We start from the raw sequence: 18,878 nt of genomic DNA, 5'->3' as shown, positions 1-18,878 counted from the left end.
GATATAATTTAATATGTATTCTTATAAATTTACTTTTAGAAGATGAGATGTATTTCATCCACATTTTAAGGAATGCTCAATTTGGCAAAAGCTTTGAAACAAAGAGTAGTTCAGACTTCTCATAAATATATTCAAGAAAAAAATATTCAGTTAACATATTCGTATTAGAAGATGTAACATCAAAAAAGAATTTGTTAAATTCAGTGGCTACTTTCAGGGAAAATATTTCTTAAAACAAGATACTGATAAATTTGGCTAATTGATCATTGATTTCCAGCCAATCTGGCTGCTTCCTCTGTTAGCACTGGCTGATTAGACTGGCCTCTGTGCAAAGAGTCTGGCACTCGGGACCTTGGGGTCTATAGTAACAATTCTGAATGTGTGCCAGGCACTGTGCTAGCTTCCTTCCCAAACATCATTCCCCAAATTCTCACAACAGCCCAGGAAATAGGCAGGTATCATCCCATGGTACATTTGAAAATGTCAGAACTTAAAGCAGTTAAATGATGCTCGAAGATCACAGGGCTAATCATTAGGAAGAACATCCCCTAGCTCTGACAGACCCAGGGGGCGATCCCAGTTCTGCTGGTTCTGGCTGGGTGACCCAGGCGCCAGTGGCTTAATGTCTCTAAACCTCAGTTTCTTCATTTGTAAAATGGGGACAATACTACCACTCACCTCATAGGGTGTTTGATTAAGTGCAATAACGTACCTGCTTGACACAGAACCCGGAGCCTAGAAAGTCCTCAAACGTTAGCTATCATTATAAATTTAGGGAATATGGTAAGTAAAAATACCAGACATTTTATGGCAGTGTTTGCAATGTGCTTTCTGTTTATCAGATCAGGAAACCAAGGCTGAGAGAAGCTGAGTGACTCAGTTGGGTGCCTCAGCCAACCAGTCATGGGAAGGGGACTCAATCCAGCCTTTTAGCTCCTACCAGAGCCAAGTTGCTTCTTCAGCCGATATCCTCGAGATATTCCGGCTCCCGAGTGCGCTTAAAAGTCAAGGTCTGAGGAGTGTGAGCCTGGTGAGGAGCAGAAAAATCATTTGAGGACTCTTGTCCACTTTCAATAAAGATTGCAGGTTTTGAAATCTTGCTTAAAGCCTTTGGCCCAGCTTCGTCAAGAATCTGCCGAGACATCTTACACTCCTACTCCCCAGTGGCCTGGAAAGATGAAAAAGAGCTGTGGGATAAAGTTGAATTTTTGAGCCCAACTCCTCCATCCTTTCTCTTGCAGAAGAAAAATGATACAACAAAACAATTCACTTTGTTTCATTTTCAGTTGATCCACTAGTATGAAGTGGATAGGGTTGTAAGTGAACTTTTTTTTTCTTTTGTCATTTCTTTTGATATGGTTGTAACGTTTTAATAAAACACTGAAAAACTTTAAAAATTTACATTAAACTACAAGCTTGAATGCAACCTAATAGAACAGGAAAATACGGTTTTAGTCTTCTCTTTAATTATGGTACTTGTTTAAGGTTTGCTTAAGCACTGCTCAGTTTTTAAAAATCTATTTTATTGAGCTAGTAGAACTGCTGATTTTAAAAATAGATTTTAAAGCACTCTACGTCTGTGTAGAAATAGTATAAAACTACAAGTTAAATTCTGTGTAAACTGAAATAGCACCATCTTGAATGTCAGGAAAAAGACAGACCTTGGAGATTGGTCTGTGACATACCACCCATGGGGCAAAAATCAGCCTCAAGTATTAAAGCTATAACACAGACAGTATTAAGATTATTTTAATTATTAGGTAACTTGCTAAGGTCAGTAAATAGAAATTCTCCCATAGTAACCAATGCAAATAAGACTACGGGAATACTCAGCTGGCCAACTATCTGAAGTATGTTAAAGGAAGGACTCAAGTATAAACAAAACACCTTATATTTATTTAGCACTCTAAGTTTTTAAAAGGTCTTAAGTTTTGTTAGTCTTATTTGATTTGATCCTTAAAACCACCCCATGCTGTAGGAAGGCCAGATATCATTCTGGTCAGTGGGACTCAGAGAGGTCAAGGTCACGGGGCTGGGAAGTGGCAGGGAACAGACCAGAACCAGATCTTTGGCTTCAGCTGAGAGATCTGTCTGCACTATCATCAGCCCAGCGTCTTTGTGTGGTGCCTGGGATTCACAGCCAGTGCACATGGATTGTGTGTAGGATATGGCAGTGGACCAAAAGCAAATTATGGCCATTCATACAGTCAGTTCAAAATGGCATTATCTATTTCAAGTTAGAGACTTTGGGACAAATCAATGTTCAGGTCTGCCCAGAACTGGTAAATGCAGAAGGAAAAAAGAGAGGTGATGAGCACTTTAACACAATTTACAGATTAATGCCTTTCTCACCAACAAAAAAGTTTCCCAAACCTTGAGGAAGTGGAGGAGGGTGGGGGGAGGAGCTCTGCTGGTGACAGGCTCTCTCCCTTGGAGGAGAGAGTCACACCTTCAGAACAGTGAGAAATGAATCATGTCTTTTGTATCAGGACTTTGCACAATTTTTCTGGGAAATGTGTCATTGAGGATACAATAGAGATGACCTTTTGGAGAGCTTAGCATTTTCTGGTGGGGACAATGCAAATCAATTTGGGGATTAAATAGCAAATTAAAATGAAAATTAAAGGCTTTTGTAGGCTGCATTCACCTTCCAAGGAGATCAGCATAACCAGCCTACTTGAAAGAGTCAGATTTGGTAGCAAAAGGGCAACGGGGTGAATTTTTTAGTCCCACCTTTCATATTCTGAGTGTCTCCTCTCTCCAAAAAAAAGGCAGGAAAAGCAGCTACACAGCACCCCTCGGTTTCCATGTGCATCGTTATATTTAAGCTTCACTGAAGCAGATGTGTGGTGCCTGTCTTGCAGATGTCATGGCTTAAGGCCACAGCTAAGGACATACATACCCTGGTGAATCCTCCACAGGAAGTAAAGTGATGTCCCAAGGATCGCAGAGGGCAGGATTTTCCTTGTTGCGAGTGCTGAGGACTGAGCGCTTCCTGCCTGTGAGGAGGCAGCCTCCTGGTGAGGCCTTGGGGTCCTTATCCCCAGGAGTGAACGAGGAGGCTGCAGGGTGCCTGGGTCGGGCCTGCCCCTCTCCCACACCAGGCCCCTTGGCAGATCTTGGTCTGGTTGGCAGTTGGGGAGCTGCTCAGTAAGCCCTCCCACTGATCCTCCCTCTCAGACCCGCCTGACATGAGAGGAGGCCCCGAGCGCCTCTGGGAGGCTGGTGCAGCCTGGGTGGTCACGGCTGGAGGGGGCTGCCCACAGCTCTGGGAACTTGATCCTTTTGGCTCTCTTGGCATCAGCCTTTACCAGGACAGTGAATGAATGCCAGCCTTCTCCCATATCCCTCCAGGAACTCACACGAAAGCAGCTGCTCATAATAAATGTGTGCGTTTCTTATTCTAAGTGTGTCTGAGGCTCTGATGAGTTCTATTTATTGCAGCCCTCAGCCCCGTAAAAGAGGAGGATGGTTCCAGATGGTTCCAAAGACATTCCTTAATGACTGAGGTTTTAAGAAATTGGGCTTTCACTTCTCTTGTGTAGTTTATTGTTGCAGGCAGCAGCCTTAATTTTGATGTTTTTATCCTGAACTATGAAGTATCTTCAAGAGAGAGAATGAATGAGAATATGAGTATGTGTGTGTTGTGTGTGTGTGTGTGTGTGTGTGTGTGTGTAAGAGAGAGAGAGGGACTGGCTTGGCAGACTGAAATGCTCAAGGCAGGATGGAAGATAAAGGCCCAGAAAATGTGCAGCTGCGGTGGAATCAGGGACTTAAATATGAGTTTTGAAACTAGACACAGAAAGTGAGGTCACATCACTCTGTACTCTGGGTCCGCCTTGCCCAGTGGCCTGACTCAAGCTGAAAACCCACAAGGGGGGAACTTGCTGAATTTCTCTCCTGAGAGAAACTGTAGTTTTGAGAGGAAGGGAAGAGCTACGGAATCAGGTGTACAGAATCTCTGCTTGCCCTGGAGACTCTCAAGGGCTCTAGGAGGACTGCTTGGGTGTTGCTTCATAAAACCAGGATGGCTACAGCAATACAAACTCAAAGATCTGCCATGTCACACCTTGTGTGTCAGGAAGAGTCCCATAGGAATTCCACAGTTCCAGGATCCACTCCCTCACCTTCCCCCCCACCCCCCACACACACATCCTGCAAGTGACTGACTTGGGAGGCTTGAGGGTAGAATAGATCTAGATTTACAGAATCATAGAGATTGGAAGGGACCTTGGAAGTCCAGTCTTTCTCTTTCACAAAGATGAAATTAGTCTCCCTCTTTGGCCTCACCTTGGCCTCTTTGGGCATCTGAAAATTTTAGTTACCTCAAAAGTTTTTTTGTGAGGATTAAGTGCAACAATGTGTAGAAAATGCTTGGCACTTATTCAATGAATGGGAGCTGTTATTATCACGTCAGGGGTGGCAGGATTGGGGTCAGGGGGAAGTGCTTCAGTGTAGTAAAAAAAGAGAATAGAGTTTCCTGAGACAGTGTTCATATGTACTGAGAGTCTTTAGGGCTGGAAAGAACCAAATAAATCACTCCATTCATTTGTTTTATAGATTATGAAAGTGAGGTAAGTGCTTGCTCAGGATCCCTTGGCTTTTCTGGAATTCCATATCCTGTCTACACCGTAGGGAAACCACCATGCTTTTAGCCTAATGTGCCAGTTTGGATATATTATGTCTTCCAAAAGGCATATTCTTTAATGCAATCTTGTTGGGGCAGACTGATTAATCTTTTTGATTAGGGTGTGACCTCTTGATTGAATGTTTCCATGGAGATTTGACCCCACCCATTCAGGGTAGGTCTTGATTAGTTTACTGGAGTCCTTTAAAGGGAGCTCACACAGAGAACAGAGAGATGAAAAAGTCCCGGGATATGCTAAGCCAGGACACGCAGATATTAGATACTTGGAAGCTGACAGTTGTTTGCTGACGCTTTTAGATGACGCTAGCCCAGAGGAAAAAACACCCAAGAGAGGCTTGCTAATGCTTACAGATTCTTGGAGATGCAGACAGAAGGATATTTGGAGATGCTAAGCTGAGAGAAACCCTGAGATATTTTGAAGAAAGCCATTTTGAAACCAAAACCCGGGAGCAAAGACTCAGCGGATGACATCTCATGCCTTCCCAGCTAACAGAGGTTTTCTAGATGCTATCAGCCATTCTTCAGTGAAGGTATACTCATGTTGATGCCTTAATTTGGACATTTCCACGGCCTTTGAACTGTAAATTTGTAACCAAATAAGCTTCCTTTATAAAAGCCAATCCATTTCTGGTATTTTGCATAACAGCAGCATTAGCAAACCAGAACACCTAGAAATTCCAGTGAGATGGTATCTTGTTTCTGCAGCAGCAGGTGGGGAAGGGGGCTCCTAACACACCAATGCAAGCACTCCGTTTTTACACACCACCTCCACTACTGTTACTGAGGTGGGCAGCGGAACATTTTATAGATGAGTGAAAGTGCTACAGTCTCAACTCCTGAGAGAAAAACTAATAGTTACCTACAAAGGCAAGTCCAGGTTTGAAATTAATGACTGTGGGATTGAGAAATGATTTTGAGATTTTGTTTAAATTAATCTGCATTCCAGTAGCCAATATTGCTTAGGAAAAACTGCTCGGTAGAATTTAAGAGATAAAGATCGTATCTGTTATTTTGATTCACGGCCTCAGGCAGCTTGGTGAAGGGAGAGACAGGAGGTTTTGAAGCTTTTAAGACTTGTGCAGAAGTATGTTTTTCTGAAATAGATTTGCTTTCAGTATGTGGTAATGACTAGCTTTGGTTCTGTTCTAGGGTTTTACCTGTATTTACTCATTAAATGTCCATAGCAACTGTAGGAGATAGGTGCTAGAATTATACCCATTTTACAGGCGAGAAAACCAAGACCAGAAACTAACATATCCAAGGTCAAATAGCTAATAAATGGCTGCATCAGGACCAAATCCCAGAGTCTGGCTCCAGAGCCCATGCTTTTAGCCACTATCCCCTACCACCTTCGGAGAGTCAAGGTACAGAACTGAATGTGACTAGGGACCATTTAGACCTTCCTCGTGAACAGGTGCTTTTCATCACATGACTATCCCAGGACTGAGTACATGGAGCTGAATCCTCATGGGACCCTAATGTCCTAGTCTGGCTGCCCCCATCCTGCTGTTGCTCTGGAAATTCCCCTGAAGCATGGGCGGGATCCTTTAGCTTATAAAGTCACCCCTTTATGCTGCTGGATAAAAATCAGGACCTAGCTCTGCTCATTAGCCCACAAACGGGATAAGGAGCCAGCACCAGGCTCAGTATTACAATTTTTTTTTTAAAGATACTATTTCTTCAGCCCTCAAGAATCCACCCAAACCAGCTCTAAGGAAGCAGCATATTTCAGTGAAGAGGATAATGAAGGATTCAACAGTAGTAAATCTAGCACCTAGTTTTTTAATTCCCCTCTCTCTTCTTTCTGATTCAAAGATGATGGCACCATAGAGTCTCAGAACAAATTAAATTATGTGATGAGTCTTCAGAGAGCAGCAATAAACTCAATAGCAAATACATGGAGAAGAGGCATTTACCCGAAATTTAGTTTGAAGAAGTGAGTGAGTGAATGCTTCAATATCCTTTTTATGAAAAAGGAAGTATACTACACACTAATATCATCACATAAATATTTACCTCATTCTTTCTCATGACTTCATAGAATTCCATTGTTTGGCTGTATCAGAATTTATTTAACCATCATCTATTAAAGAATATTTCAATTGCATCCAGTCTTATAACAAATAATGCCGAAATAAATATTTACACACACCTGGGAGAGTGTGTATTTTTGTTTTTGGTAACTTCTGTAATTGTTTTCATTGTTATTATACATGGGAGAAAGAAACTAGAATAGGAACTGTTAGGTCAAAGGATATTTGTATTTTAAACTTTAATTGATATTGACAAATTATCCTCCAAAGAGGTTGTAGCAACTTGCCCTTGGTGAGAAGGAGTTTTAAATGCTGAGTCTAGCCCTCCTGTTATCTGATTAGATTTTAAATACAGTTTTGCTGTGTCGTGACGGTTAAGTCAGATGTTGATGAATACATTAAACAGAATGGGGGCATTTGTCAAAATATTTTGAATTGCTTAGAGGGAGAGAGGGTGGGAGCCTAGTGGATCCCTGGCAATGACCCCCCACTCTCATGGGTCATGAAGAATAGAATCAGATGTAATGATCTTGCCTGCTAACTGGCAAATGGTCACTTGTGCATGATATTGTCATATTTCTCTGGGACTTCCCAATACAATACTGTTCGGATCTAAACCCAGGTTGGTAAAGGTTAACATCTATGATAGAAACACGTACACTTCCCTGATTACATCAGATAAGCATATAGACCTTATCTGTATAAAATGCACCTTTCCCTCTGAAATGTACACCTCAAGGTGGGCATTCCTGGATCAGAGTAGGCTTGGAAGACATTCTTCATCCAAGTTGCCCAAGAATTCAGCAATCCTTTGACTTGTGGTTTCTGCAAACTCCCACCTATGCTTGGAGGGTTTTGTGTGCAGGAAATAACTCCCCAGATCAGGGGTACTTCAGACTTGGCAGGTGTCTTAGTTTCCTAGCTGCTAAAACAAATACCGTACGATGGGTTGGCTTAACAACAGGAATTTATTGGCACCTGGTTTCAGAGGCTGGCAGGCTTACTTCTTCCCAGGGTCTGTATCTGCTGGCTGCTGGCAATCTTTGCTGTAGCCTTTTCCTTTCTCTTCCAGATTCGGTTGACTTCCAGCTTCTGACTGCTTCCCAAGGCTTACTCTCCAAGTCCAATTTCTTTTGCTTATAAGGACTTCAGTCATATTGGATTAAGCCCGCCATGATTCTGTTTGGGCCCACCTGAGCTAACAACATCTTCAAAGGTCCTATTTACACATGGGTTCCCACACACAGGACTAGGGCGGGACCTGAACATGCCTTTTGTGGGGGACACGATTCAATTCCCAGCTGCAGGGGAGAAGATTAAAGCTATCAGCCATGGCAAGCATTGTAGATTAGCCTGTGTAAGTTCTATTCTCATCCTTCATTATCAGGGATGGTTAAAAAAAAAAAAAAAAGTCAACCATCTTATTAACCTCATCTGTATCTGGTATGATTTTATTACTTTCCATTCTCAAAAGGCACAGACCAGCAGGTGACACCTAACCTAATCTGAAATTATATTTAGATGTTAGAAAATAAATTTCCTGCTGAGCCAGGCCCAGAACTAGATGTCCATTCTATTAACAAAATGTGCTGAGTGTCTTTGCCAGGCCCCACCCTGGGAAGGCTCTGCAGGGGACATAAAAGAAAAATAAAGCAGCTAGATGCAGGATAAATCAGAGCAGAAAAAGAGTAGATACAGAGAATAGCTAGGGAACTGTTACAGCAGTTCAGGAATGAGATGATAAAGGCCTGGAGTAGGGTGGTGTTAGCAAAAACAGAAGAGAAGCAGCAAATCTGAGGGTCACCGAAGGAAGAATAAATCAGACTGAATATTATAGTGCAGTGCAAAGAGCATGGGCTGGATTCCAACCTCTACCTCACAGCTGCTCAAGATCCCTAATTGTGCTGAGCTTCCATTTCCCACCTGTGAAAATAGGGCAGTTGTGCTATACCCACTTCTGTGGATTATCAAGAGGATTGGTGAGTTAGCACACATCTCCCAGTCTGACACTGTGGTGAGACCTCAAAACCTGTTTGTTCCCTTCCCCATCTCTCCATCTCTGTAGCCCACCCTTAGCCTCTTGGAAAGAGATTGCCTATAGAGAACAGAGGAAAGAAAGATGAGAGGAGGGAAGGGAATAATGATATCTGTTTTCTGGGAGGTGCCATTGGCCAGATGGGAAAAGTCAGGATGGGGAACTATTCAGAAGGGAAATTTGGGGTTGTGTTTGGAAATTTGGAGTTTGAAGTCAGGGTGGGCTGGTCATGTTGGTGGCTGAAACACAAGGGCTGGTGTGCCAGAGCGGTTGCAGAGAGGTTGGGGTTGTGGAGGCATGTGTCTCTGAATTCCTAGGGGCCATGAAGAAAAGATTAAACAGGAGCCCTGAGCTCTTGCTTGGGAAGAGGGGGAGTGGTAGTATGATGCCACATCCACTTGTCACTAAATGATGGTGCTGCACAAACATCTTTGCAGTTGGATTTCAAGTACAAGTAGGTTTTCTCACCAAAGAGGCTTTAAACTCTTTCTCAGCTTCTCTGCATAAATAGAAGAGGCAGCAGCCAGCAAGACCTCAAGGCTGGGGAGGATAGGTGGGAAAGATGTGGAGCAAGGGCATCAGCAGCCATTGCTGAGGTGGACAAGCAAAGACCTTGGGTCCAGTAATGAAGACCCTAAAGGTGAAGCCGATGTTGCATCACTGGCCACCAGGAAGTTATAGAAAATTAGACACCCATCTGAAGGTGACAGCAGAGACATCAGTCTCCTGGCTGCTCCAGTTACAGGTTTTTATCAATTTTTGAGGGAAGAGAACATGGAGACTGGTATCAGAACTCACTGCTTCTGCTTCTGTTGGACATCAAAGAGTGTCTGTGTGTCCCCTGCATTGTTAAGTCCTTGGGACTAGATGTATGTTTTGTTCGACTTTGTATATTGTTTTAGTTTCCTGGCTGCTAAAACAAATACCATACAGTGGGTTGGCTTAAACAATGGGAATTTATTGACTCATGGTTTTGAGGCTAGCAGAAGTCCAAAATCGAGGGGTCAGTAAGGCGATGGTTTTTCCCAGAAGACTGTGGTGTTCTGGAGCTGTCTGCCAGCAATCCTCGAACTTTGACTTTTCCATCACATGGTAATGCACATGGCCGCGTTTTCTCCTTTCTCTTCCGGGTTCTGTTAACTTCCAATTTCTGGCTGTTCCCCATGACTTCTCCCTCCATCTGACTTTTACTCTGCTTATAAAGGACTCCAATAATCTGGATTAAAGCCCAACCTGATCAGTTTGGGCCACACCTTAACTAATAACACCTTCAAAGTTCCTGTTTACAAGTGGATTCACACACATGGGCCAGGGGTTGGAAACTGAACATGCTTTTTGTGGAGGAATTGATTCAATCCCCAACTTATACCAAATAGATTTCCTGCTGCACTTGAGGCAGAAACAAAACTATCATTCTACTCATGTTTACTGAGTTCCTACCAGAGGCCAAGGTGTTTGACCATTCTCCATGAGCCACTGGTGATAAACTGACACAATACTGTATCTTGATTAGACCACAGGCCCTCTCCTCCTTCCTTCAAAACAGAAGGATTAAGTCACGATTCCTGATAGTAGATGATCCCAACAGAAGGAGCAGGAGGTTTAGAGTGGAGGACTGGGTTCATCTTGGGCTCTACCACTTGATAGCTCCATGACTGAGCAAGTCACTGAGCCTCAGTTTCCTCCTTTATGCAACAGCCCAGCGATACCACAGCTTTATGGCTAAGCCTAAATGAGCGCACATGAAAGCACTTTGTAAAATGTAGAACTCTGTGACAATAGTAATTAGTAGTAGTGCAGGCCCAACCCTATTTGCTCTGAGGGCAAATGGAGTTACCTCAAAGCTGTGGGTGAAATAATTCTTCTCAGAGTTAGCAATAGGGAGAGCAGCTATAAGAAAATGAAATTTGTTTCCCACCATAGGTGGTTCAATTGTGTCTCCCAGAAAGATATGTCTAAGTAAGTCCTAACCTCTGGTGTCTGTGACTGTGATCACATTTGGAAATAGGGACTTCGCAAATGTAATTAAGTTAAGGATCTCAAGATGAGATCATCCTGGACTCAGGATGGGTCCTAAATCCAATGACTGGTGGTCTTATAAGACAAAGGAGAGAGAGAGTTATGCCACAAAGCAGAAGGCCAAATGAAGCTGAGGTGGAGAGCGGAGTGATGCGTCTATAAGCCAAGGAACGCCAAGGATTGCTGGCAGCCACTGGAAGCTAAGAGGGATGCATAGAATGGATTCTCCCTCAGAGCTGCAGAAGGAACCAACCCTGCTGACACCTTGATTTTGGACTTCTCCAGAATTGTGAGAGAATAAATTTCTGTTCTCTTAAACCACCCAGTTTGTGGTAATTTGTTATGGCAGCCTTAGGTAATGAATACATCATCCATGTTGAGAAGCCTTGCAAGTGGGGTGGCCAGTCTGCTGAGTCACCCTCAGCTGTTCACCCATCTGTCCTTGAGGACCATATTCTCCCCTGAGCTGTCCATGCTTCCCTTGGCAGCTTTTGGAACATAGTTGCTGAGTGGCATACTTATATTTTGATTATGGCTGCTCCCCTTCGCAGAAGGCCACGGTGAGTTCCAATTGTTTCCAAATCATATTTAACACTTTGGTACATGCCTCAAGGTTTTGTTCTTGAAGGAAAGATCTGGACCATCTCATTCCCTGGAGCCATCAAATTTATTTTTTAAATAATAAACATAGTATTTATGCAGTAGTTTACAAAGCAAACCATGGCACATGATGGTCTCTGGATTTTTGCTTAGATCAGGGATTCTCGATCTTTAGGGTATATCAGAATATTCTGGAGGGCTTTTACAACACAGATTGCTAAGTCCCTTCTCTTCCCTATCTTCTCCCCCAGTTTCTGATTCAGTACATCTGGGCTAGGGCAAGAGATTTTGCATTTCTAACAAGCTCCCAGGTGATACCAATGCTACTGGGCTGTAGATTACACTTGGGAACAGCAAGAGCTGTTGTAATAGCAAAAGGCTGGCAGCAACCCAAATGTGGGCACATTAGGATCATCTAGGGGAGCTTCTAAAACTCCCAAGCCCAGCCTGCATCCCACACCTATGATTAGAATTTCTGGAGGTGGAAGCTGGGCATTGGTATTTTTTAAAGTTCCTCGGGTGATTCTAATATGCAACCAAATTGAAAACCAAAGGCTTAGAGGTTCCCCCCACCCTACTCCCAGAGAGAAGCTGAGAAGCTGGGAGATGGCTGGCCAGGCTGGGGGCCCATCCCTGTGCTCAGGCCTGGAGCTCCAGTCCATGTGTAGGTAAAGGAAGAAGACAGATGAGACAGTACCTCCCTTGTGCCACCTGCCCAGAGGCTCAGTCTGGGGACCCAGCAAGAGAGTGATGCTGTAGCTGGGGTTCAAATGTCCTGGAGGAAAAGCCCTGTTTCTGGTCATTTATTTGCTTTATGAATTTGATCACATTGCTTAACTTCTCTGTGCTCTACTTTCCTTATCTATAAAATGGGGATCATAAAAATACCTACCTCAAAGCAAAGCTATAAAAGAGTAAAGAAGAAAATGTATTTAAAGCACCTGGCCCAGGTGGTAGACATAAACAGTAGACACTCAGTAAAGGCTAATTTCCTTTCACCACTGTATTAGTCAGGGATCTCTGGTGAAATGGAACTGACAGGAGAAATCTGTAAATATTATGAGATTTTATAAAATTGTCTCATGCAACTGTGAAGATGCCCAGATCCAAATTCCATAGGGCAGGTGGCAAGCTGGGAACTCTGATGAAGGATTTTGATGAATACCCTAGGAGAATCTGGCTGGATGGAAATTCGCTTTGCTGACTGCTGAAATCATCACTTCTCCTTTTAAAGCCTTCTACTGATTGGCTGACATGTCTCTCATTGCTGAAGGCAATCTCCTCAGTTGATTGTAGATGTCATCAGCCATAGATGCAATCAACTTACTGATGATTTAAGTCCATGAAATATCCTCACTGTAACAATTAGGCCAGTGCTTGCTTGATGAAACAACTGAGCACCATTACCTGGCCAAGTTGACACACCAACCTAACCATCACAACCACCTTCCCCAGTTACTTGTTTTCTCCTCGTTCTCATTCTGATCTGGCTGGCTAGGAGAGATAGAACCCAGCACAGGTGTCCCTTGGTTTCTAGTTTCACTGCTGGAGTTTGGGACCTGTCATCTTAATCATACTATTTTTACTATTAAAGATGATCTTTAGGACTATTTTTTTAATCCTTCCAAGATTTCTTTTAAATATACATATGTCACTACCCTTCTTTTCTAAATGGTAGTATACTATATATCCTTTTTTCCACTTTGCCTTTTTTACTTAACTATATATCTTATTACTCCATATCAATGTGTGGAGATTTTTTTTTTATTCCCTTATAGAGCTGTGTAGCATTCCATTGTGGGCGTATATATAGAACTGTTTATTCAACCAGTCCCCTGTGGATGGGCATTTGGGTTGTTGCCAGTTTTTTGCTACTGCAACAGTGCGGCAATGAACATCCTTGTGCATGTTCTTCATATTTTTTGCCAGCATAACTTTGGGAAACATTCCTAGAATTGGGATTGCTGGGTTGTTCCAGTTTGCCAATGCTGCCAGATTGCAAAACACCAGAAATGGATTGGCCTTTAAAAAGAGGGATTATTTGGTTACTCAGCTACAGTCTTAAGGCCATAAAGTGTCCAAGGTAATGCATCAGCAGTCGGGTACCTTCACTGGAAGATGGCCAATGGCATACAGAAAACCTCTGTTAGCTGGGAAGGTATGTGGCCGGCATCTGCTCCAAGTTCTGGTTTCAAAATGGCTTTCTCCCAGGATGTTCCTCTCTCATCCACAGCTCCTCTTTAAAATGTCACTCTCAGTTGCTCTTGGGGCATTTGTCCTCTCTTAGCTTCTCCAGAGCAAGAGCCTGCTTTCAATCTGCAGCTCCTCTCTCAACTCCTGTGTGGTCATCAAAGTGTCCCTCTTGGCTGTAGCAAGCTCACTTCTTCTGTCTGAGCTTATATAGTGCTCCAGTAAACTAATCAAGGCCCATGCTGAATGGGCAGAGCCACACCTCCATGGAAATTATCCAGTCAGAGTTATCACCCACAGTTGGGTGGGTCACATCTCCATGGAAACACTCAAAGAATTACAATATACTCAACACTGATACATCTGCCCCCACAAGATTGCATTAAAGAATATGGCTTTTTCTGAGGGACATAATATATACAACCAGCACACAGGTCAAAGGGTAATTGGATATATAATTTTGCGAGATATTCGCCTCTATGTGGGGTTATACCATTTCACATTCCTACCAGCAACAACAATAGCATTTACAGAGTTTTAGATTTTTGTTAATATAATAGGTGAGAAATGGGTATCTTCAGGTAGTTTGAATTTGTCTGTCTTTCATTCTGAGCAAAGTCAACAGAACCAAGAAGCCAGGAGAGGCTGCCATATGCATTGCCACCAGACAGAAAAGCCAGAGACCGAGGATGGCAGGGCAGCCAGCCCCAGAATGCCACAGTCTTCTGGGAGAAAGCATTGCCATGATGACACCTTGATCTTGGACTTCTAGCCTCAAAACTGTGAGCCAATAAATTCTCGTTGTTTTAGCAAATCCATTGCATGGTATTTGATTTAGCAGTGAGGAAACAAAAACACTTTTTGGTACCAGAAATTGGGGTGCTGCTCTTGCAAATACCTGAAAATGGGGAAACAGCTTTGGAATTGGGTAATGGGTAGAAACTGGGAGAATTGTGAGGTGCTTGATAGAAAAAGCCTAAATTGCTTTGAGGAGACTGTTGGTAGAAATATGGATGTAAAAGTTACTTCCGATGAGGCCTTAGAAGGAAATGATGACTGTGTTATTGAAAACTGGACAGAGGAGATTATTGTTTTAAAGTGGCAGAGAACTTGGTGAAACTGAGTTCTGAAGTTGGGTGGAAGGCAAAAGTTAAAAGTGATGAACTTGGATATTTAGCTCAGGAGATTTCCAAGCTAAAGGTAGAAGTTGCAGCCCAGTTTCTCCTTGCAGCTTATAGTGAAAAGAGATAGGAAAGGGCATGGAGCTGGTGGCTTCAGTTGCACAGATAGAGGTTGCAAAGGCGGAGGGTGCGAGCAGCAGGGCAGCCTGGGGGGACCCCGTGAACTGGATGTTGCTACCTGTCATTGGGTATCAGGTTGATATTTATGGGCCTGGTCTTCTCTTCCATCTACATTTACACATACTTCTTCCTCGACCAGCTGGCCCAAAATAATTTCTTCTACTGTGGCATCCTCTATGAGGACCTCTTGTTCTCCTAGGCCCAACACAGGGATGGAGCTGCAGGCGGGCATGAAGATCTACCTCAAGGAGAACTGTAAGCCCATCAACGTGCCCCTGCCCCAGTTTGGAGATGGGAATCCATGACTTCCAGCAGGGTCTGACCGCCAACCATGACATCTCTCTGGACAAGTGTTACATTATTGAGCTCAACATCACCATTGTGCTGCTCCTTCGCAACTTCTGAGAGCTCCTCATGATCATGTAGAGGGGGCCTACCTCTCACAGATGTACATCATCCGGGAGGAAGTGGTGGTCTCAAGCACATCAGCAACAAGGAGTTGCTCAGCTCCTTCCTCTACCACCTGTACACCGGGAAGGACACTTGCAGGCTGCAGTGCTGGGCCACCTGGAGGCAGATCAAGAAGCCTGGGGCCCAGAGCTGTGATGCCATCCACTACTTAGAGAACACCTTCGTGGTGCGGATGCTCATCTGCGGGGTGGGGTAAGGCTCTCCCCGCTCAGGCTTCCCACCCTCTTCCTTTTCCTTCTCTCTGTCCCTCTTCCTACCCCTTGCTTAGATTGTACCTCGGACACTGCAAAGATGTGACGTCTCTCACCGTCCCTCCCCCTGCCCTGTACCCTAGTGTGGCACCCAGGCCCCACCTCTGCTGACCTTGGGTGTTGTAGAGGGGAGGTGCACCTAGGATGATTTCAGGGATCCACCATCTTTAAGTCTGGTCTGTGAGGCCTCGGCCCACAGCTGCACTGGCAGCCCAGCAGGGAAGACTGGGCAGAGGAGCTGAGCATGTGAGGAACTGGGCGAGGGGACAGGGCAGGGCAGGGGAGGATGTGGGGTTTAGGAATACCTGCCCAGGTGATGTTCCTCCCATGTCCTAATCCCTAGGCCTGGGGCTTAGGCTTAGGGTGGGGAAGCATGTGTTTAGAGATGGTCTCCCCAAAGCAGAAGGGAAAATGTCTATCCCTGGTGTATCCCAGGACTCCTGTCAGTGCCATCAGCCTGCAGGCAGGAACCCAGAGTTTGGGGAGTGGGATGAGTTTGTCAAGCACAATCATTGTCTTAGTGGAATGAAAGGAGCCAGGAGCCAGGGCCCCCAGCTCTGCCCCCACACTCACCCCAGGAGCACAAGCAGGGTCCTCCTGAGGAATGGGGCAGGGGAGGGTCTCCTGGGTCCTGCCCACTGGCCACCCGGAGGGCTGAGCCCTGAATAGAAATGAACTGCAAGTTCAGTTGAATCAGGTAGTGTTCATTGTTTTCTCAAGATTTAGGGCTGTTTTAAAAGAGAAAATTGGGGGGTAGGGGGGTGGGGTGGAGAGAGAATCACGTGGTACTTGTAAACCCTTCCAAACTCTGTTCAGAATTTTCATCTCCCTCCACTTGGGAAGAATGCAACATTTTTCTTTTCCTTCGCTCTTTTGCATGTTTTTACTGATGTTCCATATGCTAACTGTGTCTGCCCCCAGCCTTGAAGCAGAGGGTTGGATGCCTCCAACAAGCGTTCTTAGGTGCTTCCTGGAGATGTCACTCTTAAATACTTTGTGTATTTTCTCAATTAGATCTCTTTTCAGAAGTCTCTGTAGAACATAAAAATCTTTTATTTCTAAAAAAAAAAAAAAAAAAAAGAGCTAGGAAGGGGATAAGCTTAGAAATGAACTTCTAAGCACCAAGGAAACCAGAAATTGAATGTTTGGAACATTCTGAGCCTATCTAGATAATGTGCTCTGAGACTAGGGCCAGAAGTGACTTTATCAGGACCTCCCTGAGCTTCCAGAAAGCGAGTCCCCAGAAATAGGGTTCCCTTTGAGGGTTTAACTGAACATGGAAACAGTCAGCCATTTCAAGGGAAGTCAGGATTGGAAATGCAGTTGTGCAGGAACGATCTGCTGACAGTTCTATTGTCTGATGGTTGGGACCCCCTGTGAACTGCACACAAAACCACCAAGGTTTTTGTGAAATTTGAATGGGTGGAACCCCTGCCAGCCTGGACAGAAAGGAACAGAAAAGGGATGAATTGAAGGAAGAATGACTTCAAGAGCAGAACAACTGGAACTAAGGTCTGGATGGAAGATATCTTCTTGGGCCAAGAGAGAGAATCCACCCATGTGTGTAGAAAGGGCAGGATCACCCCTACGTTGGAAGGCCCAGGCCATCTGCCCCAGTGCTTGGAAAGCATGGGCGTTGCACCCATTGTTCAGGGAGAGTGCTGCCACCCCAATGCTTGAAGAGGTTGGGGCCCTCACCCCAGTGTTCAGGGAAAGCATGGCCACTGCACAAGTACCTGGAAAGGGTGAGGCTGCTGCTCCATCAGGCCCAGAGGACAAAATAGCAACCATAGATGACTGTCAGGGCTTGAACTCCAATGGAGTTTGCCTTACTGGGTTTTGGAATTGTTTGGGACCTGTGACCCCTGTTTTCCTTCCAAATTCCCCCTTCTGGAATGGGAATGTTTATCCTATGCCTGTCCTGCCATTGTATATTGGAAGCAGATAACTTGATTTCTAGGTTTCACATGTCTACCGACAGAGGGGAATTGTGCCACAGGACAGATGACACACATAACTGATTTTGATGAGAATTTGTACTTAGCATTGTTACTGAAATGGCTTTAGGCTTTGGGGGTGTTGTGATGGAATGAATGTATTTTGCATGTGGAAACAACATGTCTTTGGGGATCCAGAGGGCAGATGGTGGTGCCTTGGAGCTATACACCCCAGAAAAAAAACATGTTCTTAGTCTTCATCCATTCCTACAAAGGTATAGACCCAGTGTAAATAAGATCTCTTCAAGATGTTACTTCAGTTCAAGTGTGGCTGAGATGAATCAGGTTGGTCTTTAATCTGGATTTCTGGAGTCCTTTATAAACAGAGTGAAAGTCAGACAGAAAAAAAGCCAGAAGGAGCAGCCAACAGCTGAAAGTCAGTGGAACCTGGAAGAGAAAGAAGCCAAGTGAGACTGCCATGTGCATTGCCATGTGACAGAAAATCCAAGGACCAAGGATTGCCAGAGCCAGCCCTAGGACACCACAGTCTTCTAGGAGAAAGCACCACCTTGATGACTCCTTGATTTTAGACTTCGAGCCTCAAAACTGTGAGCCAATAAATTCCCATTGTTTAAGCAACCCTAATGAATGGTATTTGTTTTGGTAGCCAGAAACCAAAACAAATGGGACAACCACAATTAAAATTTCCATTTGGAAAAGGATAGAATGGGAAACATGGTAGTTATAAAAGCCTATTGGCAAGAATTTCAAAGACTCCCTGCTCTGGAAGTTAAATAAATTCTTTGGTTAGACCTTTATCTGCTAGAAACTTCCTTATCCATTACCTTTTGTGACTCTTGGCTTTACCGTCTAGAAGATTCTTCCATGTCCATTACCAACTCTGTGGCCGTGTCAAAGTGATCACTGGGAAGTAAGCTGTCCTTGGTAGGGTTGTCAGATTTAGCAACTAAAATACAGGAAATCAGTTAAATTTGAATTCCAGATAAGCAATGAATAGTATTTTATATGAATGTAACATTTGGAATATCCTTTTACAAAAAAATTATTTTTCTACCTGAAATTCAAATTTAACTGAGTGTCCTGCATTTTATCCAGAAACACTACCATGGTGGCTACACAGCTTTTGCAGCTTTCTCTTCAAGGGCTATTCTAGAAGCAGCAAGAATCGGCCAACACACATACCCTGATATTTCAAATTTTTTCAACCAGTCCCATGTAAATTACAGGTTCTGCCAAAACATGATCAAGCTTTCAAGGTATCATTAAATGCTTTACCATAGCATAAAAATGGGTCACCAACTTTTCAACCTGCAGTAAATGTTTCTTCTCTATCCATTTTCCTGCCTCTAAGCCCATGCCAAATTTTGTAGAT

The 18,878-nt window shown here is 43.9% G+C and overlaps 1 pseudogene; it reads left to right on the top strand.

Moving 5' to 3' along the window:
- Positions 1-2,932: 2,932 nt before the first annotated feature.
- LOC119533039 lies at positions 2,933-15,493 on the top strand (annotated as a pseudogene).
- The last annotated feature ends 3,385 nt before the right edge of the window (positions 15,494-18,878 follow it).

This window comes from Choloepus didactylus, chromosome 4 (assembly GCF_015220235.1).
Source record: "Choloepus didactylus isolate mChoDid1 chromosome 4, mChoDid1.pri, whole genome shotgun sequence".
Taxonomy (NCBI): Eukaryota; Metazoa; Chordata; class Mammalia; order Pilosa; family Megalonychidae; genus Choloepus; species Choloepus didactylus.
Note: the sequence above shows the minus strand (reverse complement) of the source record. Positions and strands in the feature narration are given on the sequence as shown.